The 16,235-nt window shown below is 32.9% G+C and overlaps 1 protein-coding gene across 1 annotated transcript in view; it reads left to right on the forward strand.

Moving 5' to 3' along the window:
• LOC129916656 (protein spartin) overlaps positions 1-16,235 on the forward strand; it is a 61,318-nt gene that overhangs the window by 22,586 nt on the left and 22,497 nt on the right. The gene's annotated exons all lie outside the window — the stretch shown is intronic.

The raw sequence follows: 16,235 nt of genomic DNA on the forward strand, positions 1-16,235 counted from the left end.
GAATCCGCAACATATAAACAAAGACTATGAAAAACAAAACGATATATTTATATTAACCCCGCACGCACGCGCGAGTGTAGTATAATAAACAATACAACCCAGAAATCAACCTAAATATAGAAATCAATCATTGTGCACAAGCACATGTCAAATGTCAATACACATTTTTACACACAAACAAATGCATACCACATATCTAATCCTTTACCTATATCCCCGCACGAGCGATGTGAATATTACACAATGCAAAGAATTTCGCTGACACCAAAAAAAAAAAAACCCAAAAGTGTCAACTCGCAACCGCGGGTGCGATATTATAAACAGGAAATGAATTGTTAGAAAAAAACCCAAGAGTCAACAAGAACAAAACAACCCTTTTTGAAAACAAAAGATAATGATCTTGCAAAAAATATCGACTATCTACCTACTCTCTGCAGCATCTTCATAATTTCATGAATGATTTCTGCCTGCCTGAGTGAGGAAATAGGAAACAAAAAAAAAAAAGTACATATTATGTAAACACAAAAAACAAAAACAAAATAAAACGAGAAAATGAGAGCGCAAGAGCAAGTTTTTTTTCAATAAATAGAAAAGAACAGAAAAAAAGAGTTCATCAGCGCCAGCTTATGCGTGGCATTCTTTTGAACTAAATTTGCATGTGTGCGTGATCAATGGAATTTTCAAAGTAAAAAAAGCTAAAATAGACACTTTTTCAACAATTTATATTAAAAATACTGTGAGCAAAAATATATATTTTTTTTTTGAAACTGATTTGAAATATAATGAAAAAAAATAATAAAAATAAATTGTGGATGCTTTGACTGCCCCTTCCTCAAAAACAGAATGCAAATATTGGTTTATTAAAATCAAATTTTTAGTGTGTAAATAAAAAAAATATTTTTTTTTGGCAAACGGGTTGCATGAACAACTTTATTAACTTCTCATTAAAAAATACAAAAACATTTTAAAAAATAATCACGCTTTGCCCCACGACCAAAATGCTAAAAAAGTGCATTTTGACACCTTTCCTTCAAATTAACCGTTCAAACTAACTTCAAATTAAATTTTAGAAATTTTATTGGATTCTCCTAATTTCCCTTTATTGTTTTCTTTTTGTTTCATCTAAAAACACTAATAAACGGTAAAGTTATTCTAAGAAGAGTGAGTAAAAAAACATGAAATTACAACAAATTAACGAAGCTTTTTTTCTAATAAAAAAAAAAAAAAAAAAAATCTGTTTCGCGTACTGCATGAAAACACATTTGATCATTATAAAACAAAAAAAAAATAAATAAAAAGTTTATAAACAACGGTGCCCCAACCAAAATTCTGATTCAATCTAAATTTGCAGGAAAAAAAATCATTTTCGACCCTTATAAAAATCGCACAAGAAATGTTTCTAAAATTTAAATGATGCAAAAATATTTGTACGTTTATTACCTTTTCAAAAAAGTACGTTTCATAAGATTATCTTATAAACTGCAAAAGTTATACAACAATTAGTCAACCGTCTTCCATTAAAATGCTATGGAAACCCCCCCTTAATTGGGGTACCTTCATAATCTTCTAGTAGATTTGAGAGGATTTGTTTTGTAAGAAGATTGAGCGTACTTATACACTTGTGCATGTGCATATCAACTTCTCGGGTGTACTATGGATGAGATGCAGTCATCGAAAAGGAACTGAGAATGTGGTCACTGTTGATCGCTATTACCATGGACATTAAAATCACTAGGAATCAAATTAAATTTTTGAGGGTGATTGAACTGAACGATGAGTCTCTTCAACCGACTATTATATTGTTTTTCATATGATATGGGTACAAATTTTCTTAAATGAGAAATCAGAGTTTATTTTGTTTAAAAATTTCACATACTTTGAAACTCAAGAGGTGTGTGAAAATATGTTAAGTGGTTTCGTAGATTTCCTATGACTATTATTTTTGTTAAAGGAATGAGGAGATTGAGCATGAACTTATGCATATCAACTTATATCTTGGCATGCTGTAGATGAAATTTAGTCATAAAAATTTAATTTGAAATTTGATTTTTCATCGTTACTAGTTAGTTATTATACCATAAATAATACATGTTAAGTAAACATTTAAAGTAACATTTTAAGTAACCATATGACCAATAGTATTATTACATTGCATTGTTGCTGACACGATGGGAAATGATTTCTTACCAGTTCCCACTGAGTGTTCTTTTTAAGTATAATTATGTATACCTACTTATTTTTGTATTCTATCACCCATTTTTACCTTTCCTACCATATCATATTTCCACCCAACTCCTACTTCTGCGTGAGACCAGACGAAATAAGATCATTTAATAAAAGTTCAATGTTTAGTCTCACGCGCTGAGTGTTCATTATGCTGACTTGTCATTTTTGGCAAAGTACCTTTGAATGATCGGCATAATGGGCACTCGCTGTCCAACCACTTTCAAGTGAACATCTTATTCAAATAAAATTGTAATCAATATTAATAAGAAAATATAAGTCATCTTATTCAAATAAAATTGTAATCAATATTAATAAGAAAATATAAGTGTTTGTATTTCATTAACATACAAGGTTCTAAAGTTTAAAGAACATTTGGCGACAGTGACAGGACCTACTAAAAGAGTTTAGTGGCCTGTAAATAAAATAAAATAAAATAAAATAAAAGAAACAGTGTTGTGAAGTGAGTCGTTATCAAGAAGTTCATTTCAATTACTAACAATTCAATATAAAAATTCAATAATTAAAATGGTGGCTACAATAGAGGAACTTACCAATCAGCAAGAAGCTGTAGGAAAAGAAATCTGTACACTTGCTCGCAATTACGGAAAGGATAGTCCAGGAAGAAAAACCCTGGATTATTTAAATGCGCGGTGGACAAGATTAAATGAATTATGGGAAGTATTCGACAATGTTGATAGCGAGATAAGAGACAATTATCCGCAGGTAACTGAACACGAATACTTCACTAAAGGTTTTTACGATGGGGTAAAAAAAATTCATGATGGAATGAAAGATGACATCATCAAGCGGTTTGCAGTAGCGGAAGAAGAAAAATCTGATGGGGTTATAGAGGAGACCGCAGCAGTCCATCCTCAGCCGGAGCAGCTAAAAGGAACCCTCGAAGGACCAGCAGCGGTTAAGCCCCCAGCAGGGCATTCAGAGGGAGTTACCGCAGCAATTTCCAAATTTAACATACCACCAGGGCTGACAATAAAGCCCACTTTAACAGATGACACCAGTGTAAAGGTCAACAGGATGACTACGGATAGCAAATTCCGATTACTCTGCAAAATATTTCAAGGAGGTCTTAATAAGTGCCCATTGAAATTGCGGGAAACTTTACCGCAGCAATTTAACCAAAAAACCAAAACTCTTATGACCAATTGGGATGAAGTAACAACGGCGTATAGACGACTTGGAGGCGATGCAGCTATAGAAGATATACAGCTTTACTTTGAACTCCAGGATGAATTAGATTTGAGGATGACCTGGCTACCAACAAATACATTGCCAGCTGAAACATCAGCTCAAATGAATCAAGGAGGAGCAACAACAATTAAGCTTCCAAAAATTGAGATACCCAAATTCGATGGAAGCTATCTTAATTGGCCGCAGTTCTTCGATCTATACAAACAAATGGTGCACAACCAACCAATTGCACCGGCTCAAAAATTATACTTTTTGAAGACAAATCTTACTGGAGATGCCCAAAACCTGATTCAACATTTCCATGCCACTGATGACAATTATGAATTGGCTTGGAACACTCTAGTTGACAGGTTCAACAACAAGCGGTTGCTGTTATCCGCTCAGTTAAGCCGATAGTTCCAATCAAATACCATCGTAGACACTGTCAGAAGTCTCAAGAGGCTGCATGATACCACAAAGGAAGTCATTCAAGCCATCAACAATCTCGGCTATGACACCAGTGGATGGGACCCATTAGTTGTACATCTATTGCTGGAAAAAATGGACAAAGACACCCGAATGCTTTTCGAGGAATCCCTACAAGCACCAAGAATAACACCAACTCTAACCCAATTACTGGAATTTGTCGAATGCAGGTTCCAAGCACTGGAGACGGTGAAACCAGATGAAAGGAAGAAAGCGGTAACCACCGCATCTGAAAATAGGGAAGTTTCAAATTGTCCATATTGTAAAACTAATAATCATAAGATCTTTAATTGTAAAAAATTTATTAATCTTTCAGTTGAGGATCGCAATCAGCAGGTGCGGAAGCTTCAACTTTGCACCAACTGTTTGCAAGGACATCGTTTCCCATCGTGTCAACAGCAACGTAGATGCAAGGTTTGCAACGGGAAACACAACACTTTACTACACTATCCAAATAAAAAAGATGTCAACGTAAAAAACCCAGCATCCGGTAAGTGTGATAATATTATTGGTCGGGTGGGTGAGTTTCCTTCAGGGTCCCATAATAACAATTCTCTAGGGGTCGTATTAAAGGGTCGCGAGGTATATCTCGCCACGGCGATTGTGAACGTCGTGAGTTCAAAAGGAACGCGTATTCCTTGTCGTGCTATGTTAGACTCGGGATCTCAATTACATTTTATTACAACATCCCTAGCCCAGCAGTTAGGGAACATAAAGCGAAGAAAGGACATTCCGATTAGCGGAATTGGAGGCAGGGAAAGTCAGGCCAATTTCGTAATAAATGTTCATTTAGAATCCAGAACTTCATCATATAAAAGAATTATTGAGACCAGTATAATGCCAAAAATGACAAGTCAGCATAATGAACACTCAGCGCGTGAGACTAAACATTGAACTTTTATTAAATGATCTTATTTCGTCTGGTCTCACGCAGAAGTAGGAGTTGGGTGGAAATATGATATGGTAGGAAAGGTAAAAATGGGTGATAGAATACAAAAATAAGTAGGTATACATAATTATACTTAAAAAGAACACTCAGTGGGAACTGGTAAGAAATCATTTCCCATCGTGTCAGCAACAATGCAATGTAATAATACTATTGGTCATATGGTTACTTAAAATGTTACTTAAAATGTTTACTAAACAATACATTTTATGTTTCCTTTTCATATGAATGTATATTTTGATTATGAGTACTCTTGAATATGTCACTGTGACCTAGAATCGTTCTGTTTTGGATTATATGTTTGAAATCTTGGACTAGCCTGTAGGATCACAAACCATGAACAAATTATATTGGTTTTCTAAGATTAGAGTGGGAATGACATAGACATTTTGGGGAAAGGAACTTAGTATAAAGAGTAGAGCATTTTCAAAATTAAAAATTATTCTTTTGAATACGTCAAAGTGTAAACTTCTCTATTTTCATTTTTGAATTTATTTAAAATCTTAAAAAAAAAATGTCAGGATTCTTAAACAAACTTAAGTCGAAGGTAACAACCACTCAACCTAAAAAGGTTGTATCCTCAAAGAGGAAAATTTATAAAAGGCTGGTCCAGCTCAAGAAAAAATATAACATAGTTCGGGGCTTTAGACGAGATTCGGAAAATGGTCCCTCCATCATGCTGGAGTTAGACGACTATGAGGTTTACCTCCCTAAAAGGTGCAGCAACCAAATGGATGATGAGGATATAGAGGGGTTGGCTAATTTAGCCTTTGAAGTTGTGGCCCCATATGGCCACAACTCTTTTCAACATAGATTTCCACGAGAAGGAAAGTAAGGTAAGTTACCTATACAGATATAATTTTATACTTATATGTTGTTGAAAGTATCAACAGGAACACCAACAAAACCCAACACCAAATTTCCACGGCAATCATAGCAGTCTCAGTATGCTGAGTCACAACAAAATACTTTGACTATAATATTGTGTTACATTAAAGCGCAGTGTCATCAATAGTTTTAATTTTGTTTATTATTTATGTTTTGATTTGCCTTCCGCTTTTTTCTGTCGTTTATAGGTCAACCAAAAGTAATACATATATTATTAGTAAGCATAAGTTATAATGAACTATGTTTCAAAATACCGTTAAGCAATATCTGCAATGAAGTTATATGAAACTAAGCATAAATTGTAGTATAAATAGCAGTAAGATTCAATCAATAAATCAGAATAAGTTTTAGTAAAAATTAAACGAGTTCTCTCTCCTTGTATCGATCCCCCACCAGTGGTAAGATCGGTGTTAGGTAAACAAAATTCATAAATATCGCAACAAAATTGTTGCCAGAATTCGACGGCAAAGTTGACAATTTGAATAAATTCATTAATGCTCTAGACTTACTTGAATCAATAAAAGAAACAAACGAGGCAATAGCCATTAAACTAATCAAAACAAAACTGAAACAAACAGTTAGCAGGTTACTTACTAATGAAACTACGATCGAAGCAATTAAAGTCACGCTAATTGCAAATATAAAACATCAATCACCTCAAAATATTGCAGCTAAATTGCTTAGCATTAAACAACAAAACAAAACTGACAATGATTTTGCAAAAGAAGTTGAAAGTCTAATACAACAATTAGAAAGCGCATACATTTTAGACAGTCTATCCCCACAGTTAGCCAAGTCATATTCTGCGCAATCCGTAGTCAAAGCAATAAAAACAAATGCTAGGTCTAGTGAGGTAAAAATGTTAATGCGAGCTGGCCAATTTTCTACAGCTAGCGAAGCATTAACATAATTTATCGAACTAGGAGTGGAGTACAGACACTGTAGGTAAACATAAATTACATAAATAAATCAAGGAACTTTAACAAATACAGTGGACGTGGAAATATTTCAGAATTCTCTCAAAGAAACCATAATTTTAATGGAAATATTCGGGGACCTCAACAAAACCCAAACTACAACTATAATCGAAACAACAATCATAGAAGTAGTAATTAATGGGGAAGATACAATAGTAACAGAAATGTCAGGTACTAGTCTGCACATTCTTCGTTTTGAATGTGCACTTCAAATCATAAATTCCTTTGTCAGCAATTGCATAGAACATATATGTTTATATCTTTCAAGTAGAGACCAAAACGTCTCACCATTAAATTCATCTTAAATGTTGTTTTTGCATACCACTTCGTTTCTTATCTCGCTTGTGTGTCGAATATGAGTATCATATTCGATGCCTTTGATAAAATAAACAATGATGAATATTGACGCTTCAGATTTATTTTTAAGTTAATCTTAAGTAAAACTCCGAAAAATAAAGTCGTTTATTTCATTATAAAATAAAATATACTGTTTTATTTTATTTAAGAAATTCGTGCTTAACATACCTACCAGAGGAAATCGTCGTGCGTTGAACTCAGCACACTTCAATTGTGTTGTACTCTTTGATTGTCAATTCGATATCATATTACGGATATTGTTTTGGGTCAATCAAAGTGCAATCATACAATAGTTGAATTGTGCTGACTCTTTAAACGTGCCGACGATTATCCACTGCGAATGTTTGGGCTTGCGATCACCTAAATGACACGACAAGATTGGTCTTTTGAAAACATCCAAAGAAGTCGATCGTTTCTTGTACTTATTAACCTAACACTTTAACATTGGCGCAGCCGGTCCGCGAACCTAGTTTTCTATTTATTTAAACTCGCGTGATATATAATGAATTTTCTTTCACAGAATTAAGGGAAGTTTTGAATTCTGAGGTTTGCAAACTCGTCAATTTTTGAGCTAACGTCTCAGTGGGGTAAATTAACTAGAGTAGAATCGACTGACGCGATCGTTAGCGAATACGTCAAAGCCGTACACGCTGTTGAGTTAGACATTAATCTTATATGTCTCACACTAACCATAACCCTCCACAATAATTAAATCGGAATTCAAGGGCACCAAGAGTAATTCGCTTTGTAAACAAAACAAACGAATACCAGCCACCAGTGTGCCAAAATAGCTGGAAAGTAGGGAAATATAGGGTTAGAATCTATTAGGGAGAGGAACCCAATTCTCGGGTCCAAATCCCTTGCCTACACGGCAAATCTTTTGACAAAAACTGGTTGGTTATGTATGAAACATTACATAACATATTTTGGCGCAGCCCGTAGGATGGTATGGCGTTTGGAGAATAAAAAATTGCCTTAAAAACTGAAGCACCTCCAGCTTCAGCATACCATCCATCGAATTTATTTGTATTCTCTCTTTCCATGGTAAACAGCGTTCAAGCCTTTTTTTTCCTATTTTAATTCATAACAAAGACTTCTCTGGTTCACCCTGAACCAATATAAATTGTTTATATGAACATTATTTGGTGGTCCAAAAGACACAACTTCAAAAAATTAAAAACCGAAAAGTTGAGTGCTTTAGTTTAACGTGATAAAAGTGAAGTAAATTTAACTTTTATATATATATAAAAAAAAAAAAAAAATTATTATAATGATAAAAAATAAATATATTAAAATGCATTTCCACAGATAATGGAATCCAAAAATCAACTGATCGAACACATCAAGAGGGAACCCCAAGCCGGACCAAGGCCTATTACCTTGGACGAATATCGAAGGAGATATAGGAAGGTAGAGGAAGTGCCAAAGGCAAAAAGCAATCCTCCCAAGGTCCCATTCGGATGATTTGACACCAAGAAAAAGAGAGGAGAACACCAGATCTGGGTCCACCAGGAACTGGGGAGGCTATACCAGCTGGCGGGACTTTGTAGAGGGTAAAAAAAAAGACGATTACTACAGGAAGCAAAAACCCTAAAAACACAGGAATACCTTAAGAGGAAGGAAAAGGCTGAAAAAAAGAAGTTACCCTGAATTTAAAAAAAAAAATATATATATAATATGTTGTAATTATAAAAAAAAAAAACATAATAATAAATAATAAATATAAAAAAAAAAAAACAGTTCTATTGTAGTATTGGGTCTATTTCTTCTGATAAACTTTCTGGATATTATCCTATAATACCGATTTCAATTGGTTTTATTTGAGGATTCACTCTATTTGTACCAACTTTCATTTTATGTCGTTTTCAATTGATTTTACTTGAGAATTCACTCTATTTGTATCAATTTTTATTTTATGACTGAACAGTCTAGTTTAGACCTAGAAAGAATTCTTGATATAAACAAACAATTGGAAAAAGAAAGGGATGAGCAAACACAAGAGATAACACAAGAGATAACTTCAATAATACATTACTAGCTGAATTAAAATCACTAGTTGGTATAGAAGTTTATGAGTTAAATTTTAACTCACTCAGTGTACAGTGGGGTCAATTCACTAGACTAGAAACCACTGACGTCATCCTAATCATATATATAGACTCAGTAAAAAATCGACTGAGAGAAAAGGAAAACCAAATCCTCGAGCTGAAAAAAGAAATAAATAATCTTAACAAAAAACGAACCAAATACAAGATTAACCAGCAAGAGCCAGAAAACGTCAATAAACAAGCCGAAGAAACGATTTCAGGGCTTGAAAAACAAATTTCTCTTCTGGAACAACGAAAAAAGGAAAAACAACTCAAATTAAAGGAAATAAAGGATAAAGAAATAAAATTTAATCTCGAAGCTGACAAATTAAGAAGTCGTGAGGCACTTCACATATATCAAATTGAATTTCTCAAAAGTGAACTTAAAAAATTAAAAAGCTCACTGAGTATCAGTTTGGAAGATAAGACACAGCTACAACCAATTCAAGATAATCCAGAAATATTTATACCAAATCAGAACAAATCAAAATATCCAAAATGTCTTTAGGTTTTGAAAAATTGTTGAAACTATCACAAAGTATCCCCGAATTTGCTGGAGGTACAGACGCAAGGGTGGCTCAAAAATTACAAACATTCCTAACATGTATCCGCCCCATAAAAAATCATATCCCAAAAGAGGATGAAAAAACTTTCATACAAATTCTTATGCTCTTGACCTGATAGTAACTTCAAACCCCACTACCTTCACGGAATTTGAAGAAGCTTAAAATAGGACATATTTACATATCGAAGATTATAATGACTTGGTGAATTGTTTAATACCAGTTTGTAGGTAGACTTCGACACTCTCTAACTCTAGTAAAAAACCACGCTAGAGAGGCAGAAGATCTTACAAAACAGCTTAAAAAGAGTGAGTTTAAGCGTAAGGAAGCCGAAAAACAACTTCTGAAAACAACAGAAGAAGCTGACCAGGGAATAGACCAGCTCACTATTGAGTTAAACAAAAGTTTAACAACTCAAAGGGAGCTAAGAGAAAAAGGTATATCATCACCTTATTCTGAAAGTTGAAAACACCTTATTCCGTTGCTCTGTACCCCTCAGCATACCTCTACACCAAAATCATCTGTGAATAGAAACCTTGGCGACACAGGAGTTCAAACCACAGTTGTAGAAGTATTTAAATCAAATAAATTCACACAAGTAGAAATAGAAACAAATTGTAGCGAAATGTCACTTGAGAATATAAGCAAGGTAGTTTCAAGGTTAGTCCCCATATTCAACGGGGAAAGAAATCATGAACTTTCACGAAGAGTTCATGAATTCTTAAACGCATGCGATCTAGCTTTGAAAATGGTAAAGCCAGATGAGGAGGGGATCTTAGTGTCTCTAATCTCAACCCGATTACAAGGCGATGCGTTTGAGTTAATTCGTTCCAACATTGTAAATACAATAGGGGATTTGGCAAAACTGTTTAAAGACAGTTATTTAGTGCCAAAAACTCTGGACAATGTGATGAACGAATTGAAGCTATGCCATCAATTGTTAGGCGAAGATGTAAAAGTGTTCGCTAGACGTCTAGCGAAACTGAAAGCTACATCTGTTGAGATAATATTTTGACAGAAGAAGAAATAAAAAAATATGAAATAGATCTCTATAAATTACAAAATTATTACCAATTTAGTTATTGTATCTAATATAAATAACAAGGACTTTGTTTGAAAAGATACAATAGAAATCGAAATGTATATTCATGTTGCAGTCGATAGTGCAACCATGTTGTAGTCGATAAGGCAACGACGCGACACGTAGCAATAAATAGTGCAACCATATTGCGGTAAAGATATTAATAACTGTTGCGACGAATGCCCAAAGAGAAGATTGCTACGGTCAGGTCCAATGACTTTCGGTAAACGAAGCTTTCTTTTTATTTTAAAATTTTGAACCATTACGGTAGGAGAAATCATTCGACAACTTATCGTCATTGTGAAAAGACGAAATCGTTATAAGTATTTCTTGTGTGCGGAGAGAAATTTAAAGTCATAAGACTACAATTATTATAAGATAGTAAAACTATCCTTTTTTAAATTTATAAGTTGTGAACTTATATTTTTAAGGCGGTTCTTGAATATAAAAGCCGTCATATCTCTTCTAGTCCAAGCGGCGACCGTCGAGTTACTTAGCTCATAAGGTTAAAATTGGTGTCAAATGAAAGATAAGTTGATACTGAAAATAAAAAATAGGGTTGCCACTTCTAAAATGGGAACTTCCATGTGGCAACCCTATTTGAAAGGAAAAATTGTCACATAACTAATACATTCATATCTTTGTTATTTGGCCAGATAAAAATTTTTTTTTTAATGCCAAACGAAAGTCAAAATATTAAAAAAAAATAATAAAATAATATAAAGAACGTAACCCTACAAATGTGGCAACCCCATTCAAATGAATACAACACTGACAAAAATCTTCTTTGAACAAAACAGTATAACTTTTTATGCACTAGAAAGCTAAACTATACGCCATATTTTAGATAATACTCCCTTCTATCTAAAAAATGTCGGGTGCCACCTCGCAAATGCAGGCAAGTACTCGGCAACCCTATCCAAATGCTAAAAATCACTTGTTTTTTGGCCAAAGTGTATAATATTTGATAGAGTTAAAGGCTATAAAATACATCCTGTGTAGCTTAGACTCTCTTCTATCTAAAAAATGTCAGGTGCCACCTCGCAAATGCAGACAAGTACTCGGCAACCCTACTAAAATGCTAAAAAACGCAAAAATCACTTGTTTTTTTGGCATTTGGATAAGGTTGCCGAGTACTTGTCTGGATTTGCGAGGTGGCACCCGACATTTTTTAGATAGAAGAGAGTCTAAGCTAAACAGGATGAATTTATTAGCCTTTAACTCTATCAAATATTATACACTTTGGCCAAAAAACAAGTGATTTTTGCGTTTTTTAGCATTTGGATAGGGTTGCCGACTACTTGTCTGCATTTGCGAGGTGGCACCAGACATTTTTTAGATAGAAGAGAGTCTAAGCTAAACAGGATGTATTTTATAGCCTTTAACTCTATCAAATATTATACACTTTGGCCAAAAAACAAGTATTTTTTGCGTTTTTAAGCATTTTAGTAGGGTTGCCGAGTACTTGTCTACATTTGCGAGGTGGCACCCGACATTTTTTAGATAGAACAGAGTCTAAGCTACACAGGATGTATTTTATAGCCTTTAACTCTATCAAATATTATACACTTTGGCCAAAAAACAAGTGATTTTTGCGTTTTTTAGCATTTGGATAGGGTTGCCGAGTACTTGCCTGCATTTGCGAGGTGGCACCCGACATTTTTTAGATAGAAGGGAGTATTATCTAAAATATGGCGTATAGTTTAGCTTTCAAGTGCATAAAAAGTTATACTGTTTTGTTCAAAGAAGATTTTTGTCAGTGTTGTATTCATTTGAATGGGGCTGCCACATTTGTAGGGTTACGTTCTTTATATTATTTTATTATTTTTTTTTATATTTTGACTTTCGTTTGGCATTTAAAAAAAAATTTGTATCTGGCCAAATAACAAAGATATGAATGTATTAGTTATGTATGTGACAATTTTTCCTTTCAAATAGGGTTGCCACATGGAAGTTCCCATTTTAGAAGTGGCAACCCTATTTTTTTATTTTCAGTTTCAACTTATCTTTCATTTGACACCAATTTTAACCTCTAACCTTATGAGCTAAGTAACTCGACGGTCGCCTCTCCGACTATTCTGCCTCGGTACTAAACAGGAAATTTCAACTAGGAAATTTGCTTCCGGAAATCTCCGAAAAAAATATTTTTTTTATAATAATTTGAAATTGTTTTAATTGGCGCCCGAACAGGCCTTAAGTAGCCCGCCGCGTAAGCTAAAAACGTTTGTCGAAAGAACTTAAGTCGGTCTACAAGGTAGCCCGCAGTGAATCGATAAAAAAAAATAATAAAAGTGCACTTCCATATTTTTAAAGCTAACAACGAGGAAGTGTGAGAAGGGTTGGGTACGGTTGACCGCATTTTAAAATCTTGTTCTTAAAACCTCGCATCTTAAAATCTCGCATTATGAAATCTTTTTAATCGAAATCTCGCAATTTCAAAATCTCGTTTACTAAAATCTCGCAACATTAAAATCTCGCAAACTAAAATCTGGAAATTTATAATCTCGCATTGAAATAAAATATTTATTAATTCGCGCGCGAGCCTCTCTAGCGTGGTTTTTTACTAGAGCGTGTACGGCTTTGACGTATTCGCTAACGATCGCGCCGGTAAATTCTACTCTAGTTAATTTACCCCACTGAGACGTTAGCTGAAAACTGACGAGTTTGCAAACCTCAGGATTCAAAACTTCCCTTAATTCTGTGAAAAGAAATTCATTCACCGACTTTAATTGTCGTTGATTTTCTTTCTTTTCTTTTTTAATAAACTCTAACTCCGCAATTAGATCGTTTGTATCTATTAATGTAACAAGAGATGGATTTTTTTAAGACTTTTTTTTCTCTTTTTTTTCGCTTTATGATTCACAACAACACAACACATTTCAAAATCTCGTTTACCAAAATCTCGCAACATTAAAATCTCGAAATTTATAATCTCGCATTGAAATAAAATATTTATTGATTCGCGCGCGCGAATAGCAAGAATTTAATGAACTTGCGAGATTTTTTCTAAAATGCGAGATTTTAATATGCAGGATTTTAAAAATGCGAGATTTTGTTATGTGAGATGTTAAAAATGCGAAATTTTGCTTTGCGTGATTTTTGCAAAAATGCGAGATTTTGTTATAAGAGATTTTAGTTTGCTATCAATCGTACCGCTCCCTGAGAGAATGGACAAAAATCTCTCACCAACGTTGGAGCATGTAGCTAATCACCACTATTATTGTGCTCTGCATTGCGCGTAGCATCGCCGACGTTAAGATGCTAGACTACTCGAATGCTAAGCTTATAGCAATCGACACGGGAACAGCAAAACTACAAATGGGTACCTTTAAACTGGTACACGCCATAATAATAAAAAAAAAAAAAAGGATAAAAAAGGGTGAGTTTTCTTTGTGAAGTTGTTTTCATAAATACATATTTACTTATATATCCATACTTGTTATATTAATTGCGAGAGTTAAAAAGGGTATTTTTTTTGCTCAATGCTAAATTAATTATTATTAAAATTGAATAAAAGAGGATTTGTATCCCAAACCTTACAAATAAATCGAAGACGTATCTATAATTTTGCGAAGAACACTATTTTGGCAAATTGATTCAGTGGCTGAATAAGGCATATTAAATACTTAAACATACTTAAAACTAAAATTTCTAAATATATATCAAGAAACTTAAGCTAATTGTGTAGAGAAAAAAAGATGGACTGTGACTAAAAGTCCGAGTATAAATCACCAACACAAAGAAAAACTACAAGAAACATGGTATAAAGTAGATATTCAGAGGAGTTAGTTAAAAAGATATCGTGGTCGAGGTAGAACCGTAATTAAAAAAAAATAAAGAAATATCATTTCATAAATTAAAAATATTTTGAGTTTTCTTAACAAGAGTTGTATTGAGTTTTAATTGTTTTTAACAATCTTAATTTTTTTTTAACAATTAATTGTTTTTTTTTTACAATTAAAACCAACATGAATCTAATATATTTAATTTCATGAAGATTTTAGTAATCTCACTATGAGTAGTGAATAGACTAATTTTATAAAGAGATGAGGAGGGCAGTATGAGGGAATTATGTTCTGATAGTGAGAAGATACCTAGTTAAGGGATCGTCTAAGCGAGTATGACGACAAAGGTAGGGAGGGCAGGAAAGATTCTCGCATCTTTGAACACCTATGGATGCATAAGTCTGATATGATTATTTTTTGTAATGTATAAGAAAGACAAATAACCCACCCCATCGACGAGATAAAAATGGGTACCAGCATATCAGCACTAACCTATAGCCTAAAAATTAGTACGTTACAAAATATAACATTAGGCACCGCAGAGTACAAAAATGACAAAATTATATTTGCAATAAAAATTCCAAAAGAAATATATAAAGTCAAACGCTCAATTGTTATACCAATTGGTAATGCGAAATTTGAAAAATTTGAGTTTGATAATAAAGAAATTATAATATTAAATAAAACTAACTATGATTTTATTGAGAATGTACAATATGAAAAAACTCTTAAAAACTCCACACTTTGTATTTACAAGAAAAATTGCCGTAAAATAAAAAACAAAATCAGAAATAATAAAAATAAAACCTAATTCCATATTATAAAAAAATCAAAATAACACAGTACTAACAAGTTCATTTGACGATAGAATTTATAACTGTAACATTAAAATAGAAAATCAAATATACTATGGGAAAAATGAAGAATTTATTCAAAACTTTGTAGTACAAAATAATAATGATCAAATGAACGATAATGAAACTACTTTATCTTTTAATGATATTGTCATTAAGCAAATAGAAAATATGAAAACAATAGAAGAACTTAAATTCCACAAAAAAAATGCGTTTTATACAACTATTAAATAGATTAATTCGGAATGCAATTATAAAAATTGATTTAAAATTTTTTTGATCAAGGCTGAATTTAAAACAAAATCCACTGTATATGAGATTCAAAAAGAAAACTCTAGTTTGTTAGAAATTTTGATCTTTTTAAAATTGTTTTAAATTGGCAAGCATTTATATAAATATATCCACTTACCCGCTAATTTTAATATATATTACGTTTATTAAAATAATACAAGTCGTTGGCATTATTGATGAAATGCATTAAATCCGTTGTTGATTGCTGATCGTTTTAAACGAATTGATATATCCAAAGTTTGATCTCGTTGCCTTGCGGTTCAATTTTATTTTTAATTTTTTTAAACGAATTGAAGTATCCAAAGTTTAATCTCGTTGCCTTGCGGTTCTCTTGCATTTGCAAATAAGTACAAATTAAGTCACCAAAGTAATCATTTTGATAATTTAATACATTTTTTAAAAAATAACTTTGCAAATAATTAAGTATTGACACTTTTTTAATTTTAATTTTCTCAACACCAAATTTTTTCATGACACGAATTATTTAAGTTTACATACATATGTAC

The sequence above is a fragment of the Episyrphus balteatus genome, chromosome 3 (assembly GCF_945859705.1).
Source record: "Episyrphus balteatus chromosome 3, idEpiBalt1.1, whole genome shotgun sequence".
NCBI lineage: Eukaryota > Metazoa > Arthropoda > Insecta > Diptera > Syrphidae > Episyrphus > Episyrphus balteatus.